General features: G+C 32.5%; 1 protein-coding gene across 1 annotated transcript in view; it reads right to left on the bottom strand.

The window, feature by feature from the left end:
• LOC129975377 (thrombospondin type-1 domain-containing protein 7A-like) overlaps positions 1-17,757 on the bottom strand; it is a 610,131-nt gene that overhangs the window by 93,047 nt on the left and 499,327 nt on the right. The window lies entirely within an intron of this gene.

The raw sequence follows: 17,757 nt of genomic DNA, 5'->3' as shown, positions 1-17,757 counted from the left end.
ATTCTGAAAATATTAAAATAGTGTTTATTGTGCTTTAAAGCCACAAAAGCGTATAAATTTTTAAGCCTTTCGTCCGTCAACAAGTGAATGAAAAATCGAGTGCAAGGCTTCATTTTCAAGTACAAGGATTCACAAGTAAAAAATAAAAACTTTAAAAAGTGTATTAAAGAAGATTTTTCCGAATTTTATAATGGCATGCAGCGAAAGTTGGAGGCCAACTTTGGCCTCCAAGTTGGAGGCCAAAACAATTAAAATGGCTATTTTTCTTCTTTAAATGAAATAGACAGAACCTAGACCTTTTGCAAGTATGCTCTTTACTTTCACATGTACGAAGAATACAAGCGAAAGCATGGTATTCATCTAAAAAACTGGAACTCGAGATTTTAATAAATTTGAACATTCCAGACTTCTACGAGTCCAAACAAACATATTTTTAGAAGCAAGTTTAGATCAAAAACGCTTTGAGCTAGAAGGATGAAATTTGGCGTATGGGTTATACTCCAAATTTGGAAATTTCTGACAGATTATTGAAAAAATCCATTCAAAGGAAATCTGTCTGCTCGGCAATCCGAATGTTAGTTAACGTGATAGTTACAAAACGAAGAGAACTAGATGGATAAAATTTGGTAAACAGATTTAACATCTAAAGAAGAGATTTGTATCAAATTTCTAACTACGACCGTCAAAGGGCTGAATGTCTATCTATCTATTTTTTTGCATGTATAAACTGTGATAATTCAAGAATATAACTACATCGGTAAATGTAATTTAGTGCGCTGTTTTAGCAACTAATATGTAAATCTTTTTGTAATTTTGAATCAAATCTGTCTCACAATCTATTAGTATGTTCTTCATAAGGAATGTGAACTCTAAAATGCTATGACTTATGACATTTTCTATGCAAATATGGCTTTTAATCGGTCGGAAAAAAGTGTCAAAATTATACATTCCGTGTTTTAGTACTTTTACATTAATCGCATCCCAACAATTAATCGCCAAACATCGCGCGCATATAGGCTCTTTCGAAACTATTATCCGTTAAATGGCATACGGCTACTAATACAGATTAGTTAGAGAATATGCGAGAATGTTGTGGGAAAACCTTTTTTTGTGGTTCAATATTTCTTATAAAACAATGATAGATCTTTCTTGACATTCGTAGAATTCATGACAATAAGAAATACTTCAAAGTAAATAAAAAACAAGTAATATATATAAAAAATTAAGTCGATTCCTACTTAGGTCAACAATTTTTTTTTTATTTTAGTTACTTTATATTAAATAATTACAATTAATATAAATATGTATATACATATGACAGAATTACAATATTAAGTGGCAAAATACAGCTTGGCGATAAACTTGGCAACCATTTGGTGACTTTGGCGACCAAATAGAAATTACTGGACAAATTTAATTAATTAATTAATATTTGAAAAAAACTGTATTAACACCAAGTGTCATCCACTACAAGTTTGTTGTTGTTGTAACTTATGGCACTTGCCATGGAAAAGGCCGCTGTTACGAAGACAGCGATTTTAAGCCGGTGGGGGAGCGTCTCTTGTTTTTATAGTAGCGCCATCTAGGGCCTAGAGAACGACTTAGATACACACACGTCATGGCCCTTTTTACGGGGCGGACTTCACTCACGCATTTCATTCACTCATCCACAGATCGTAATTTAGACCTGAACGATCACCCTTGATCCAGTACCCCCAGTGGTATTACTCTCGACATGGAGGACTTTGTGACAACAACAGATTTATACCAAATTTGGAAGCTCAAGCAAGAACAGATATCTTCAGATACTTTTCTTGTAAAAAATGTATGTGCTTTAAAATATAAATTTGTCATTATATTCGTTTTTTGGAATTTAACGCGTTATCCTATTTTCGATTAATCATTTAACGCGTATTTAGTATTACAATTAGGATTTGGAAACGAATTATGCTCGATAAGGAAGATTCCATTGCAATCTCAAGTTTCATCCTTATTATTTAACATTGTTTCAATATGACGAGAGATCAACACCAGAAGGACCCTCGCAGTGTCATTATTTTTCTTCCTCTGCTTCTGTTATTGTAAAGAAAGAAAGAACCCAGGTGCTTGATGCTAGAGACTGGGCTCGGAATCCTATTCTAATAAAAATTTAATGAAATGGAACGCATCATCCAATTTTATTCAGGCCATATGAAGAAAAAAAACCCCGAGTACTTTTTAACGAGTACAGTTTCAGTTATGAGAACAATTCAGGAACAATGGTTAAACCAGGTTGCACAGCAGTCTTAAATTTCATCCTTATTATTTGACGTTGGTTCATATGACAAGTTTATTTTTTAAAAAAAGAGCTCTCGTACTGCCATTAATTTTCTTGGCTTTTTAACTGTAAAAAAAGAAAAGAGCCAAGTGTCTAATGTTAGAGAATGGGCTTAAAATCCTATTACAATACAAATTCACTAAATAAGCACTACTGGTGCTTATATTCGTCGAGATTGAAGTTTGGTCAGGCGGAGTTCCTAGTGTTCCTTATTATTTAACCTCAGTTTTAAAGTGACAAAATCCATCACAAAAGATTTTTCACAGGATGTAAACTGTAACTAAGAAAAGGGCGAGCTGGCAGTGGATTCAAAACCGATTCCTTTACAGATACGTCTAATAAACAGCACTTGCTCTTGTTAAATCTGTTGGAATCAAACGTTCTCGGCTGTAGAATGACATTTACGTTGGTGGTGTTACAAATGCCGTCTTTACTATTCGACTTTAGTTTAATGTGGCAAGATCAATGCCAAGAGAGCCCCCACAGTGCGGTTTATTTCGGTTGTTTGATAGGGTTACTGAAGAAAAGGGAACACTGTAACGATCTGCTTGAGTGGATGCATAAAACTTGAGTGGATGCATAAAAAGTATTTTATTAACTATTGAAAATTTGAACAGGATGTACTATAGAGAGAGAGTGTGAGCTAATAGCAGGAATTGAAAATAAAGCAAGTATTTTGAAAGATAAAACAAAATTTCGATTGTTATATGGAAACGCATTTGACAAAAAAACGCATTCGTACAAAATTTGAAATAAAACAAAAATATGGGCAAAATGTTTCATTAATTTTTAAAGGAATTACTATTGGAAAATGAATAAAAGTATTAAAATATTTCACTTTTCGGCTTCGTAAATGCTGAAAGGGAATGAATTGTTTCTAGATCAGTACATGGGCACTTTTTTTTTCTTAGAGTTATATTTCTGGACATCTTTCTGTTAATAATATCATACATTTTCTACCCTTTTTAATATTTATTTTAATATAGAAAAATGGGAAAAGTGTGTATAAAAATGTAGATACGCTATCAGACTTCATCGAGGAAGACGGAATTAGGTTAAGAAGGCGATACATTTAAAGTGTGTAACCTTTCATAAGGAGGCATATAGTATGTTTTATCAATTGACCCAAAAGACAACTTCATTATTTGACCTACAGAAAACTGTCTAGACAAATTGGCTTTCTGAGAAAGCATTAAGAATAGTCTGCTTTCTTAATTTTAATCTTAAGCGTCATGACAAGTGTCATTTAGATATAGAAAAAAAAAATTAGATATGCATATAGGCTGTCATGTCACTAACCACCATGGAACTGTTCCGGCCGTCCTCAAAAGGATATGAAGTGAAGAGCGAAAGAACAATTGCGCGGGGGTAGAAGCTATGAGTAATTTAGGGTTTCTCGACACAGAGAGTTGTGAGTTTTTAGTAGGTGTTCTAAGGAGAACTTTGAGTTATTATTACATAGGCTTTCCGTTGAATCTTTAATTACAAATTTCATATGCAAGTTTGCGAAATGATTATAAGCTAAATTGCACCAGTCTTATTTGCCTTTGGTCATCCTATTCACTTACGCGTGGATAGATAGACAGATGCAATTTCCGTCAGTGGCGTATTTAGACATTTTGCGGTCCAAGACATAGCACATTATGAGGCTCATCATTTAATAAGATGATCAATTTAATTTTCTAATTCAGCACATTTTTAACACATTGATAATTTATTTTCGGTTAATATTTTCTATTTTAATAACTTTTGTAGCAGTTGCATTACTCTTATCTTCTCTTTTGGATACTAGATGACGATACCTGATTAGGCCATCCCATAGTGCATTGCGATTCTAATTAGAATGAGATGTGATGCTGAACTGTGAAGCCGCGCGCGTGAATGTCTTGTCTTTGTGTTTGTGCTTGTTTAGTGTGTGAATGTGATTATTAAAAGAAATATTCCTAAAAACATGCGCCCTGTTGCTTTCTGCATGGATCTTAATAATCTACATACCACCACACTTTGTAAATACGCATTTGATTTTGTTATTTAATATACGCTCAGACTGTTCGGCATCCACATTAGTACTCAATATTATTGAAGCAAATGCTCGTTTTTTATAATTATTCTAGCAATTAATTGAACGAAATGAAACATACGAGCATGACTAATTATATTTGAGAAAGTCAATATTATCAATATTTTATATCATAAAATTTGTATTTTTTGCAAATATATTTATTTAGATGATGGAAATAAAGCTTTTTAATCGACCTACTTACGGACTACCCTCAGCCTATAGGTTGTAGGCAGCTGCCTAGTTGGAAATCCACCGCAGCTTCCCGTTAATAGATTTCTTCGTACTTTTGATAAAATTCCTCAATTGTGGCAAAAAGACAGCCTATATAATTTCATCAATTCAATGTATTTGAGTTACTCAGCCAGCATATACTGATACACAAAATTCTACAAATGGCTTTCTTCGTAGTCAGGATGATTTCTAAAAACTGGCGATTTATTGAAATTTCCTTTTTTTAAAACCATAATAACACTTATCTTACTTTATATGAAAATAAATAACCAATGAGGTGTCTTCCCAAAAGTTTCTTATATACCCCCTAATAAAGGTGTTATTTCCCTTTCCCCCCAAAAAAAAATATGGATTTTGAGAAAAGCAATATACATCACGGTTGCTTAGATTCTCATTTTAAGATTCCATTGCATGAGCATTTTGTGCTTCGTAGTATAGCGAAGAAACCCGAGTACACATTTTTTGTCAACCAAAACAAAATTTAGCACAAAATTACAAATTTCGGAAGAAATATCAAAATTTATTTATTTAAGTCACTATGTTTACAAATTATCGCGTTTCCATGCATTTGAAACTACAGATGGACAGATGGTTAATCCTGTAACAGATTTAGTACAAAACTAGATATGAGTTTATACTTTACATGCTAGATCTGTGTATGCATTTTTATCTGTTTAGCTTTCTACGTTTTTTAATTATTATGTTCATTTCTACTGGGGCAGTCCATTTCTTATCTAAATCCATTTCCTTTAAATGGATTTCATTCAAAATTACGCAGGAATTAGAAATGTGGTGTAAAGAACACATACTAAATTACATCAGTCTAGCTGAAAGTGGTTTTGAGTTTTTTTCGATTGACTGAAACAAAATTACAATAAAAAATTACAATCACATACATTTAGAAACATTAATACAATAAATTACATACATTTGGAAACAAGATTACATCAAAAATTTTATTTATCGAAGTCGCTGCGTTAATGCAGCAGATAGAGAACTCGAAGAATGACTTGATTCAAAATTTGATAAAAATTCTACAGTTTAAATGTTAAGACTGTGTACCAGATTTTATCTATCTAGTTCTTTCAGTTTTTTTCATTACCGTGTTCATTTTCACTAGACAGGCAGAACAGACAAATTTCAGGTAAATGGATTTTGTTCAAAATTTTAACAGAAATCTAGAAATTTGATTTTTCGAGATTTGTCATAATTGTTTTTTGACGTTTAAAATACTTTCTATATATATGCTTCGTATAAGAAATATTAAAAAAAAAACTCATTTCAAAACAGTATCCCTAGTTAAAATAAACAATAGCAATAAAAAAACACGTCCAACTCCTCGTTTGTTTTTGTAACACTTTATACTATTTAAAAAACTTTGTGAAAGCAATGGAAATCCTTATTTTATCACTTTTTTTTCCAATGCAGATTACACGTTAAATGTTCCAAATTTTTATAGCTTACTCCGCAACCCTTTTCTGAAATATACATTTTATTACCATAAATAAATGTTCCAAAGTTCTCTCTTTAGCCATAAATAACTTTCGCAGTAAAAATCCAGAAAGACACCACGGTTCAAAATACTACCCATTCACCAAGAACCCTATAAACTTTCACCTCTCGTTCTTTCTTTCCTCCACTTCCGACAGACTGCTGCGTAGCGCACAAATCAACCGTCCGATTGGATCCTAATTTCCTCTGTGTTCGCGGGAATTTATGGCCCTGCCCATTCGGCGCGTCGAAACGGTTTGGCGATTAATCTGCCCGCCAAAAACAAGCGACGCAACGCCACTTAATCACGTAACCGCAATTTTACAGCGACATAAATTGAGTCCGAATGGTGATATGAGAGGGAAGCTTGAAGAAAAATGATTTTCGGCTCCAATGGCGTCGCTTTCGGTGGAAGTGAGTTTGAAGAAATGTTTAAATACGTTCCCGTTGTAATTAATGTAAATAAATGGGCCACGGCGGATTGGGAACTTAAACAGCGTTTTCATGTTAGCAGGTGAGTTGTGGCAAATGATGATTAAGGGATGGTGTCACAGCCGGAGAAAGTGCGTGAGAGGGTCTCTCAAATGCCATGGAAGTTATTTTTCTTAATTAGTTAGTCTGCTCTGAAATATGCACGCCAACGTTTGACAAGTCCTTTTGCGTGTTGAGAACTTGTTAATAAAAGGTGGACAGAATAATGGAACGTGCAATAAAGCGCCAATGGAGTTGAATCTTTTATTTCCCGAGAAATAACGGCAAATGTCATTTTTCATTTTCTGTTATTGATTACTGGGAGTGGGAGTACTATAGTGGAAGAAAGCAATTTTTTAGTCCCCTGTGGAACAAATTCTAGAGCAGCAGATATATCAGCAGGGTCAAACAATCCCGATATTAATAAAGTTGGTATGTCTTGTGTATAGGCACTGTGAAATTGTAGTATCCCCTATCATCTTTTAATGAATAAATATAATCTCTGATTTATTTGATTTTGAGCATAAAGTCACATTTATTATCAATTCAAAGTACTTTTTCTTGTGGTATTCCAAACTTCAAAAGTCCTTAGAATTGGGAGATGCAGGCTTTTAAATTTCTATTCTTCCGCTCACATGAACACATAGCAACAAAGCATATTCATTTTATGATTTGTTGAGTAAAGATAAAACACATTACCAAATATTTTATAAGATGGGTTTTGAATGTTTTCCCCACTGAAGAAAAATTTTCAACGGGCAAAAAAATTTAAATTAATTTTTTTAACTAACATAAATAATGAAGGAATAAATTACTGGAAATGGTCTTCCCAAAACCGTCTCGCCAAATCTCTAATACAGATGACTTTGTATTTCAGATGCTATTTTTCCAAGTCGATTGAAACCAACATTTAACACAGAACTACAACTTTTATCACAAAATCACGTACTAAATCTCAAATATTTAACACTCATTGCGTTTTAGAATTATCGTGTTTATAGGTTTCTGAAAGTAACCAACAGAAACTCAACTCTTTGTTGAATTTGGCTCACATTTCGATTGGTGTCTGCAATATGAATGTTAAATTTGTCTACCAATTTTATCCATCTAGCTCTCTTCGCTTTGTAGTTATCATGTTAAATTATATTAGAACAGCCAACCAGACAGATTTCGCCTCTGAATAGATTTGCTTGAAATTTGATAGAAATCTATAAATTTAATGCAAAAACTATATATGAAATTCCCACTTCTATATACTTTGTATTTAAACTTCTATATACAAATATCCAAAATTGAGCTCAAACCGTTTCTCAGTTATCTATGTTACAGACAGATAGACGGACGGAGAGACATTTCCCAAAAATCTGTTTTTCGAATTTTTAAAACGTGGAGATCGGCCAAAGTTCGACTTCTTTGAGGATCATAATGCTTTTTCTACACTTCGTATACAAGAAAGTAAAAATAGAAATGTTATTAAAAACTAACAGAATTTACTCCCATCTTTGTGACAACCAGCGGGGGGGGATGCTTATTTGTATTGCCAGATTTGGTGGACAAATCCTGTTGGCATCGTCTGCTGAAATGAGAATACTATGCGATCTAACGCGTAGCATTCTTACTAGTATTCTTCATAGTATTATGGCTGAGTTTAGTTGATTTATTTCTTTAAAAACAAAAGAACAAAGTAAAATTTTGCTGAACACTAGAGATGTTTGCCCCTGCCTCCTGACTTTTGATAATTCCCTGGAGGATTGCTCACCCTATTAACGCAAGATATCGTATGATATTCTCTCAAGATGTCGTTCGATGTTCTGAATGCCGATCAATGTCGGGAAGAATTCGAATAATGTTATTCGAAATTTTGTGTTAATAGGACATGTATCTTCTAGTTATAGTGTAGAAATCTTGCTCGTTTCGGTTGATAAAACAAAGAAATTATGAGCGAGTTCGAAACCCGCCAACCGAACACTCCTCGTGTGTGGGTGGCTGCGCACGAATAAATCTGGTCACAAAGTCCTCCATGTCAAGAGTAATAACACTGGGGGTACAGGATCAGGGATAATCGTTCTCTTATTCAGGTCTAAATTACGATTTGTGATTGAGTGAATGAAATGCATGAATGAAGTCCGTCCCATAAAAAGGGCTGTGACGTGTGTGTAGCTAAGTCGTACTCTTGGCCCTAGGTGGCACTACTGAAAAAGACAGAGGCGTCACTCTTGGCTTTAAATCACTGACTTCTAAAGTCAGTGGGCTTGTCTATGATAAGTGCCATTAGAAACAACAACAACAGGAAATTATACGATCTCGTACAAATAATTACAATTAATCTTAGTAGGTTTTTTTACTAATACCTTAAAAATTAAATAAATAAAATTCTACTAAAAACTAGGAGCGTTTGTCCCTTGCTTTCTGACTTTTGATAATTTCCAGGAGGAGTGTTTATCTATCCTCCCAGATTTATCGCTCAAACCGTGCCTGCATCGGTCGTCCTAATCAGGATACTCTGCGACCTAGCAAAAACAATTACGATCGAATTTAGTAGATTTATTACTGACACTTTAACATAAATCATCGCAGGATAAAATTTGTTGACTTTGAGAATATCCTTTGTCTTGATTTTATAAATGAGAAGACATAAGAAACAACCGGCGGAAGTGCCCCCCCCCTAAAACGTTCTCGTGTACTCTCTAATAAAGTTGTTATCCTAGGGAGCGTTTTATATATCTTTGTCGTAAAATAGTTACGAAATATTAACCCGTGGCCTCAATTTCGCATTTTCGTTAAATCTATTATGTAATCCTTGGCGAGATATTTGGCGATTAATTTCTGGTAAGTGGTTTAAAATATTCAAAAAAAAAAAAAAAAATGCTTTAGATGCGTTTTTCCAACCCATTTAAGCAAAAATTTGATCAAGTACTACAATTGTAATACCAAAATCCCGTACATAATTTGATATATTTAAGACATTGTGTCTTTAAGTTATGACGTTTACATGTTTCTGAAAGTACAGACCGACAGACAGTCAATCCGTTTTTGGATTTGGCTCAAAATTTGACAGGTGTCCAGATTATAGATGTTAATTCCGTGTATCGAATTTCATCTATCTAGCTCTCTTCATTTTGTAGTCATCGTGTTAATTATATTCGAACAGGCAGACAGACAGATTTCATCTAAGCAGTTATGCTCTAAATTTGATAGAAATTTACAAATTTAATATAAAGACCATATATCAAATTTCATCGTTTAGACCAAAGTATATTTTGTTATCTTTCTCACAGACAGACAGACGCACATTTTCCAAAATTGCGTTTTTCAAACTCGGGGAGATCTAAAACGGGAAGTTTTGTCAAAATCTCGAGTTCGAATTTTTTGACGATTACTTTTTGTATTTTACGTATACAAAAAAGTAAAAAAGAAATAAAACTTAATGATAATGCTAAAAATTGATAAAAATTTTTTTAAAAATAAATATTGGAGATCTAAATAACGTTTCAAATCCATTTTATCAATGAAAAGGTATCCAGAATTCATATTTGTGGGGAAAGCGAGTATAAGAAATTAATGTAAAAGAAAGTTGATGGAAGGATCTCTCGATGGTTTTTAAAATACGTCATACAGTGGCGCAAGAGGGTTTTATTAACCAGAAGATACTATAAATTTCTATTTTAGGTCTTTCATCAGAAGTATTTCAACATAATTCGTTTGAACCATTTTTGCTCTGACTTTCAGTGCAGAAATTTATCTGCTATTTCACGGCATCAAAAATGCAAAATTGTAAGAAAAAAAAATTGAGAATCTTTACTTAGATATAATGAGATATTTTTCACCAACCTTTTCTCAGCTGTTCTGTTCTCTCTTTTATTTTATTTCTAACACTGATAGGCGGATACACTGAAAAATTTAAAGTGGATTCCTTCATGCCTTCTTCAAATTAGCCGGTTTCGTGTATTATTATTATTTCCTGCACTATTCGCAATTTATGCAGCGATGCCTCTTCGATTCAAATTCGGCACCGCTTCCGAGACCCCCCTCCCTCTCACCCCCGTTTTTCTGAGATATTTCGAAATAAATTACTCTTCGATGCAGATGATGCCTCTTCTCGCACTTCGTCGCTTTTTACCAAATACGCACAGCTACGAGATAAATGAGTAAATGGGCGCGAAAGATATTCTATCTTCATTATTATTGATATTACTCAGCGCGAGTTGTTGCTTTTTGTAGTTCTTTTCGGCATTTTAAGTCATTTACGAAATCTGCGTGTGGCAGGAAGAGACATCTTTTCACAAATTTGCAATGTTTTCTTTTTATTATTATTGTTGATGCTTGTAGTATCTTTTCTTGACGTTTTTATGATAATAACGTGTTTCCTTCTGCTGTTTCTGTAATCAGACCTTCTTACGTGTATTAAAATGCTTCAACTTTTTCTTTTAAAATGGGTCTTTCAATGTCAGCTTTTTTTTTTTTTTTGGATGTGTCATCTTTTCTATTCCAGAGTAAAATTTCACTTAATACTTTTAAAGATAAGCTCATTTTTTTAAAGAATTGATATATTTTATAATCTCAAAAACTAAACAAAAGCCATTTCCCTTTTTACTTTTTCGTGTAATAGTATAGAGGATTTTATAATCTCAAAAACTAAACAAAAGCCATTTCCCTTTTTACTTTTTCGTGTAATAGTATAGAGGATTTTATAATCTCAAAAACTAAACAAAAGCCATTTCCCTTTTTACTTTTTCGTGTAATAGTATAGAGGATTTTATAATCTCAAAAACTAAACAAAAGCCATTTCCCTTTTTACTTTTTCGTGTAATAGTATAGAGGATTTTATAATCTCAAAAACTAAACAAAAGCCATTTCCCTTTTTACTTTTTCGTGTAATAGTATAGAGGATTTTATAATCTCAAAAACTAAACAAAAGCCATTTCCCTTTTTACTTTTTCGTGTAATAGTATAGAGAAAGTTTAGTAATCGTCACAAACTAAACAAAAGCCATTTCCCTTTTTACTTTTTCGTGTAATAGTATAGAGGATTTTATAATCTCAAAAACTAAACAAAAGCCATTTCCCTTTTTACTTTTTCGTGTAATAGTATAGAGGATTTTATAATCTCAAAAACTAAACAAAAGCCATTTCCCTTTTTACTTTTTCGTGTAATAGTATAGAGGATTTTATAATCTCAAAAACTAAACAAAAGCCATTTCCCTTTTTACTTTTTCGTGTAATAGTATAGAGGATTTTATAATCTCAAAAACTAAACAAAAGCCATTTCCCTTTTTACTTTTTCGTGTAATAGTATAGAGGATTTTATAATCTCAAAAACTAAACAAAAGCCATTTCCCTTTTTACTTTTTCGTGTAATAGTATAGAGGATTTTATAATCTCAAAAACTAAACAAAAGCCATTTCCCTTTTTACTTTTTCGTGTAATAGTATAGAGAAAGTTTAGTAATCGTCAAAAAATTCCAACTCGAAATTTTGATGAATATCCACGTTTTGGATCTCACTGAGTTCGAAAAACACATTTTTGGAGTTGGAAACAGACACAATGCTGCTTTATGAATTCTATTACGCGATGCTTGAATCTGTGATCTTATGACTCATACATGTAGACGTTATTCATTTGTTGAATTGAAGAATTCAAGTCTTTCACTCACTTCATAGCTAGGCTGGTATGAGGAAGGAAAAGTTTCTCCACACCAAACTAGGGAATTTCGCTTAGAATAAAACTGGGGAATCTTTATAAATTTGTATTTTCATTCCCAGATGGAGAATAATAAATATCGCGAATTCATATACCTTCATGCTAATTTTAAAGAATGAATCAGGCATGATGCCCAACATACTCTTTTATTATTATCTGACTTCCGTATTTAAAATCTCCTTGTAAATTTTGGACAACATTTAAAATGTTATTAGAATTTGTTCCAAAAATGAAGAATGAGATAATTTCTTAATTTTTTTACTGTTTAGTTTCTTGTCTTATGATTTCTTACAATCATTTGTGAAAACTGTCTAGACTAAATTTTATTCTTCTTCAGCATCCTACCGCCTTTTCAGAAATATGCCCAATTTCAGTTTATATATATATATATATATATATATATATATATATATATATATATATATATATAGCAACAGTAGTCTCCCGAAACTTTCTCGCCAACTAGATAATAAAGATGTTTTTCCTTCCCCCTGTATGAACTTATGAGCATTGGGGAATGTCATTAACACCATGAATACTCAAGACTTTTATTTTTACACATGAAAATTGTGGGCTTCATAATGTAAGAAAGAAAACCGGTACTTGCGTATTAGCTGCATGTTATTGGTAAGTAATATATAAGAAAGAGTTGGCTTTTAACTGATTGGAATGATTGCTTCCAATACAGCCGCGCTCCAGAGTGCGATAAAAATATACTCAAATTTATTCAACATAAAATCAAGTTCAGATTTAGTTTTAGAACATTGTTTGGATTTTTGCATGTTTTTAAATTTACTAGCTGATTTATGGGGTTCAATTTATTTTTTAAAAAACATCCATTTCAAGGTAATGAAATATAGCAGAAAAAATAAAAAGAAACGAGACAAAAAAGCATAGTTGTCTAATTATTTCCCATCAAATCCACCGCTTTCCTCATAGAAGGATAATTCTTTTCCAGTTTGCCTCAGCAGCCAGAATAATATCCGAGTAGTCCTTGCAACCACGCCTTCACAGAAGATTTTGAGCGTTTATAACATTAAATTTAATACTATTTTGCTGATCGGATGAGAAATGGTGAAAGTAGTTATAACAATTCTCTGCAAGAGCAAGTTCTTTTTCAATCTCCCCCATACATATTTGGGGGTGGGGTGGAGTTGGTGACCATACTTTCTAATGTATAAGGGAAATCATTTGCTTTCATGCAAGATGACAAAAGGTTACTCTGCCATTGATTGCAAGATTTATGGAAACGAATAGTCGGTACAGAAATCTCTAAATTCTTACCGTATAAATTTTTGCGAAGTATTACAAAGCTTAGGAGAGCGCTTAAAAGAATGCATTCCCATTTTAATACAGATAATGACTTGAGGCTGAAAAAGAATTTTGCTGCATTCATATATGACAATTTCTACACTAAACCTACTTTTAAAAAGCACTGCTGTTATGAAATTACCTAATTTGAACATTTTTAATTACAATCTGTCGACACTTCGAACTTTTCCCCTTGAATTTCATTTTGATATAATGCTAAAATACCGTCTGTAGGACAAGTTTATTAAGTTTAGTTTCAATTAGGACTCCATTGTAGGCTTTATTTTAATTTCTAGATTTTTTTTTCACTGGTTATTACAATTGTACTTTATGATCACAGCGATCAAACAATATATTTCTAACCCCTCCCATATTTGACAACTAATCAATTTATGCGATTAAAAAACGATAAAAAAGTTTTTAATTTCTGATTTTTTTAAAACAATTTAATTAAATTTATTATACTAATTATTATAAAATTATTTTAATTTTAATAAATATTATATTATTATTTTTAAAACTTTGTAATTTATTTAATTGTTATGTAATTTTTATTATAATTATTAGATATTATGAATGAATTTAATGTATATCAATTTTAGTTTAAAATTTGTCGTTCTTTTTGGAGGCATTTCTTAAAGAAGTTTTTCTTAACTAAAATTTTTGGATAAACTAAATTTTTTGGCAGCTTCAAATTAATGAAATTTTTCAGTTTTGCATTTTTTATTTGCTAAAATATGATTTGTTTTAATAAATATAAGATAGCGTTTTGCATGCACACATGTATAATTATTAGAAGTTCATGATAAAATAAATAAATGTAAAAAAGGAAGGAAGTTTTTTTTTTTTTTCCAAATATACTGGTGAAAAGGTCTGTTTTCGCCGCATAAGTAATTGTAATTTTCTCACAAATATAATACCAAATAAAGGACGACTGAAAATAACAAATAAGTAAATGAAACCATGCAACCAAACACAAAGAAGTTTTCGCGACTACTTTTATAATACAAACACCACAATGAAGAATACAAATCAGAAAAAAATCTTCGATAAAAAAAAACGACACCAAAAATTCATTCATTGTAATACTGAAATCGAAAAGAAAGCCGAGATAGATATTTGAGATAAGCAAATAAGATATAAACACAATCAACTAAGCCCTCTTTCTTCGTTTCCTTCAAAATTCTTCATCTTTATTCTAATCCCAGGCGCGGATTATAAACACTTCATCCAGAACACAAGACACATCCGAATAATTGACTAGGCTTTCTTACAGAGTGAAATACGAGAGGGGCAACTCCGAAACACATGGGGCGGCTTTATCAGTCGATGGGATGCAAATCTCTTTGTTCTCTTTTGCGCACTCATCTCCGCTTTATCGAGTATTTCGCATAATATCCTTTCTCTCGCCAACCTGACGCGAGATGAAAGGAAGTAAACACAATTTACCATCGGCTGCGATGAAACTGTAAGAGTTGTTTTCTATTCCAGTCAAACGAATTTAGCTCCGATGTAATCATTTTCGGTGCCCTCTTCCTATTCCAGAGGGCCAACTTTTCGTGGGGTAGATTATTCAAGGCATTACGAGGAACACTGAAGTAACAATGGTGGATTTTTGCGAAATTAATGAGGTTTGTATGACGTACAGTGGAAAGAGATTGAAACGGCTTGATGGTGGTCTTGTTTTGAGATTAGAAAGCTTCAGACTCAAAGCCATTTAGTTAGTATGTACACACTTGAAACTTCGAAAATCGTCCAAAATATCGAATATTTTTTTTTTATTGCTTAATAATGTTCTCTGATCTTTTAGCTTTCAAACGATACCAAGATGTTGTCAATATTCGAAATATTTCTCGAGTTATAATTATTTTTCTTGAGGTGCTTTCATTAAACACTCTAGTCACGGTGTTTTTAAAACTCATTTGATGAAGAATCATATTTTTCCACTATGTTGCTTCATTCAAACAATCATAACTCAACAAGAAATGAACCAAATACAGTTATTTATATGTTAAAATAATCTGTATGAAATAGCAGATGTTTTGTGCCTCAATCAAAGTTATTTTTATAGAAATAAATTTTTAATAGCTGTTTAAATGTTAAAATTACAGAAAAAATCTCGCTTTTTCTATTCATTGTTAATGAAAAAATTGTTTAAAAAAACTATACATTTTTATAACTTGTTTGAGGCAGACAACATGAAGACTAATATTAGGCATCATTTCCAACTAGAATTGTGTGTCTGTACAAATTAGAAATTAAGATATCATGTTTCAAAAAATAGGCTAATTAGCTCATTAAATATTATTTAATTAATTAATAATTAGTGTAATATGGTTTTTTTCACTGAAATGAGTTTGAACATATATTAATGAACTACTGTGAAAAATCTGGATTTTTAAAGTTAAAATTAAAAAAAAAAAACTTCTAGTGTGGTCGTACATCTTAAATCTATCTGGATTAAATACTTTCTGGGTTGTGCAGGTTTGGATGGGGAAATATAGTCAAATATTGCTTAACAAGCATCGCTCATAACGAGTACAATTATGTAAGAAAACCAGCAGGAGTGGTTCTAATAAACGTGTCATGCCTGAAAACGCCTTGCTTGATACTGGCGTATAATAATTATTGGCGTGAATTTAGCATTTTTACTGAATCTATCGTGTCACCCTTGGCTGGTTTTGGGGCGATTAATCCACAACATGTGATTAACAGACGTGTTTTTCTCAATCGATTTAAATAAAGATTTGACACAGAACTGCAATTGTAGTAAAGAAAAATTCTCATACCTAATTTGATATATTTAAATCATTGCATTTTTGAATTATCGCGTTTACATGTTCCTAAAAGTACAGACCGACAGACAATCAACCCATAACTTATTTTAGCTTACACTTCGACAGTTCTGTACATGTATAAAATGTTAAATTGCAGTTTAAATTGTACCGAATCTTATCTTTCTAGCTTTCTTCGTTCTGCAGTTATCGTGTCAATATATATACGGACAGGCGGACTTCTCTGAGTAAATTTTAGTCAAAAGTTGATAGAAATTTGCAATTTTGGTATAAAGACAGTATACCAAATTTCAACCGTATTGTTCAAATCGTTTCTTAGTTGTCTTTGTCATAGACAGACAGACGGAAAAAAATATGTTTTTCGAACTCAGGGAAGTTTAAAACTTGCAGATTCATGAAAATCTCGTTCGAATTCAATTACTATATTTTCTTTATACAACGTATACGAGAAAGAAAAATGGTCTTTCGAACAGCGAACGACGAGACGATATTATGCACCTGCACCTTATTGTTGTTGTTGTTGTTTCTTATGGCACTTGCCATGGACAAGCCCGCTGTTCGAAGACAGCCGATTTAAGCCTGAGGGGGAGCGCCTTTTGTTTGTATAGTAGCGCCATCTAGGGTCAAGAGGACGACTTTAGCTACACACAGATCACAACCCTTTTCACGGGGCGGACTTCACTCACGCATTTCATTCACTCATCCACAGATCGTAATTTAGACCTGAACGATCACCCTTGATCCAGTACCCCCAGTGGTATTACTCTCGACATGGAGGACTTTGTGACAACAACAGATTTATACCAAATTTGGAAGCTCAAGCAAGAACAGATATCTTCAGATACTTTTCTTGTAAAAAATGTATGTGCTTTAAAATATAAATTTGTCATTATATTCGTTTTTTGGAATTTAACGCGTTATCCTATTTTCGATTAATCATTTAACGCGTATTTAGTATTACAATTAGGATTTGGAAACGAATTATGCTCGATAAGGAAGATTCCATTGCAATCTCAAGTTTCATCCTTATTATTTAACATTGTTTCAATATGACGAGAGATCAACACCAGAAGGACCCTCGCAGTGTCATTATTTTTCTTCCTCTGCTTCTGTTATTGTAAAGAAAGAAAGAACCCAGGTGCTTGATGCTAGAGACTGGGCTCGGAATCCTATTCTAATAAAAATTTAATGAAATGGAACGCATCATCCAATTTTATTCAGGCCATATGAAGAAAAAAAACCCCGAGTACTTTTTAACGAGTACAGTTTCAGTTATGAGAACAATTCAGGAACAATGGTTAAAACCAGGTTGCACAGCAGTCTTAAATTTCATCCTTATTATTTGACGTTGGTTCATATGACAAGTTTATTTTTTAAAAA

Source organism: Argiope bruennichi, chromosome 7, assembly GCF_947563725.1.
Source record: "Argiope bruennichi chromosome 7, qqArgBrue1.1, whole genome shotgun sequence".
In the NCBI taxonomy this organism is placed as follows: domain Eukaryota; kingdom Metazoa; phylum Arthropoda; class Arachnida; order Araneae; family Araneidae; genus Argiope; species Argiope bruennichi.
The sequence above is the reverse complement of the archived record's forward strand: the minus strand, read 5'-3'. Positions and strand labels throughout refer to the sequence as shown.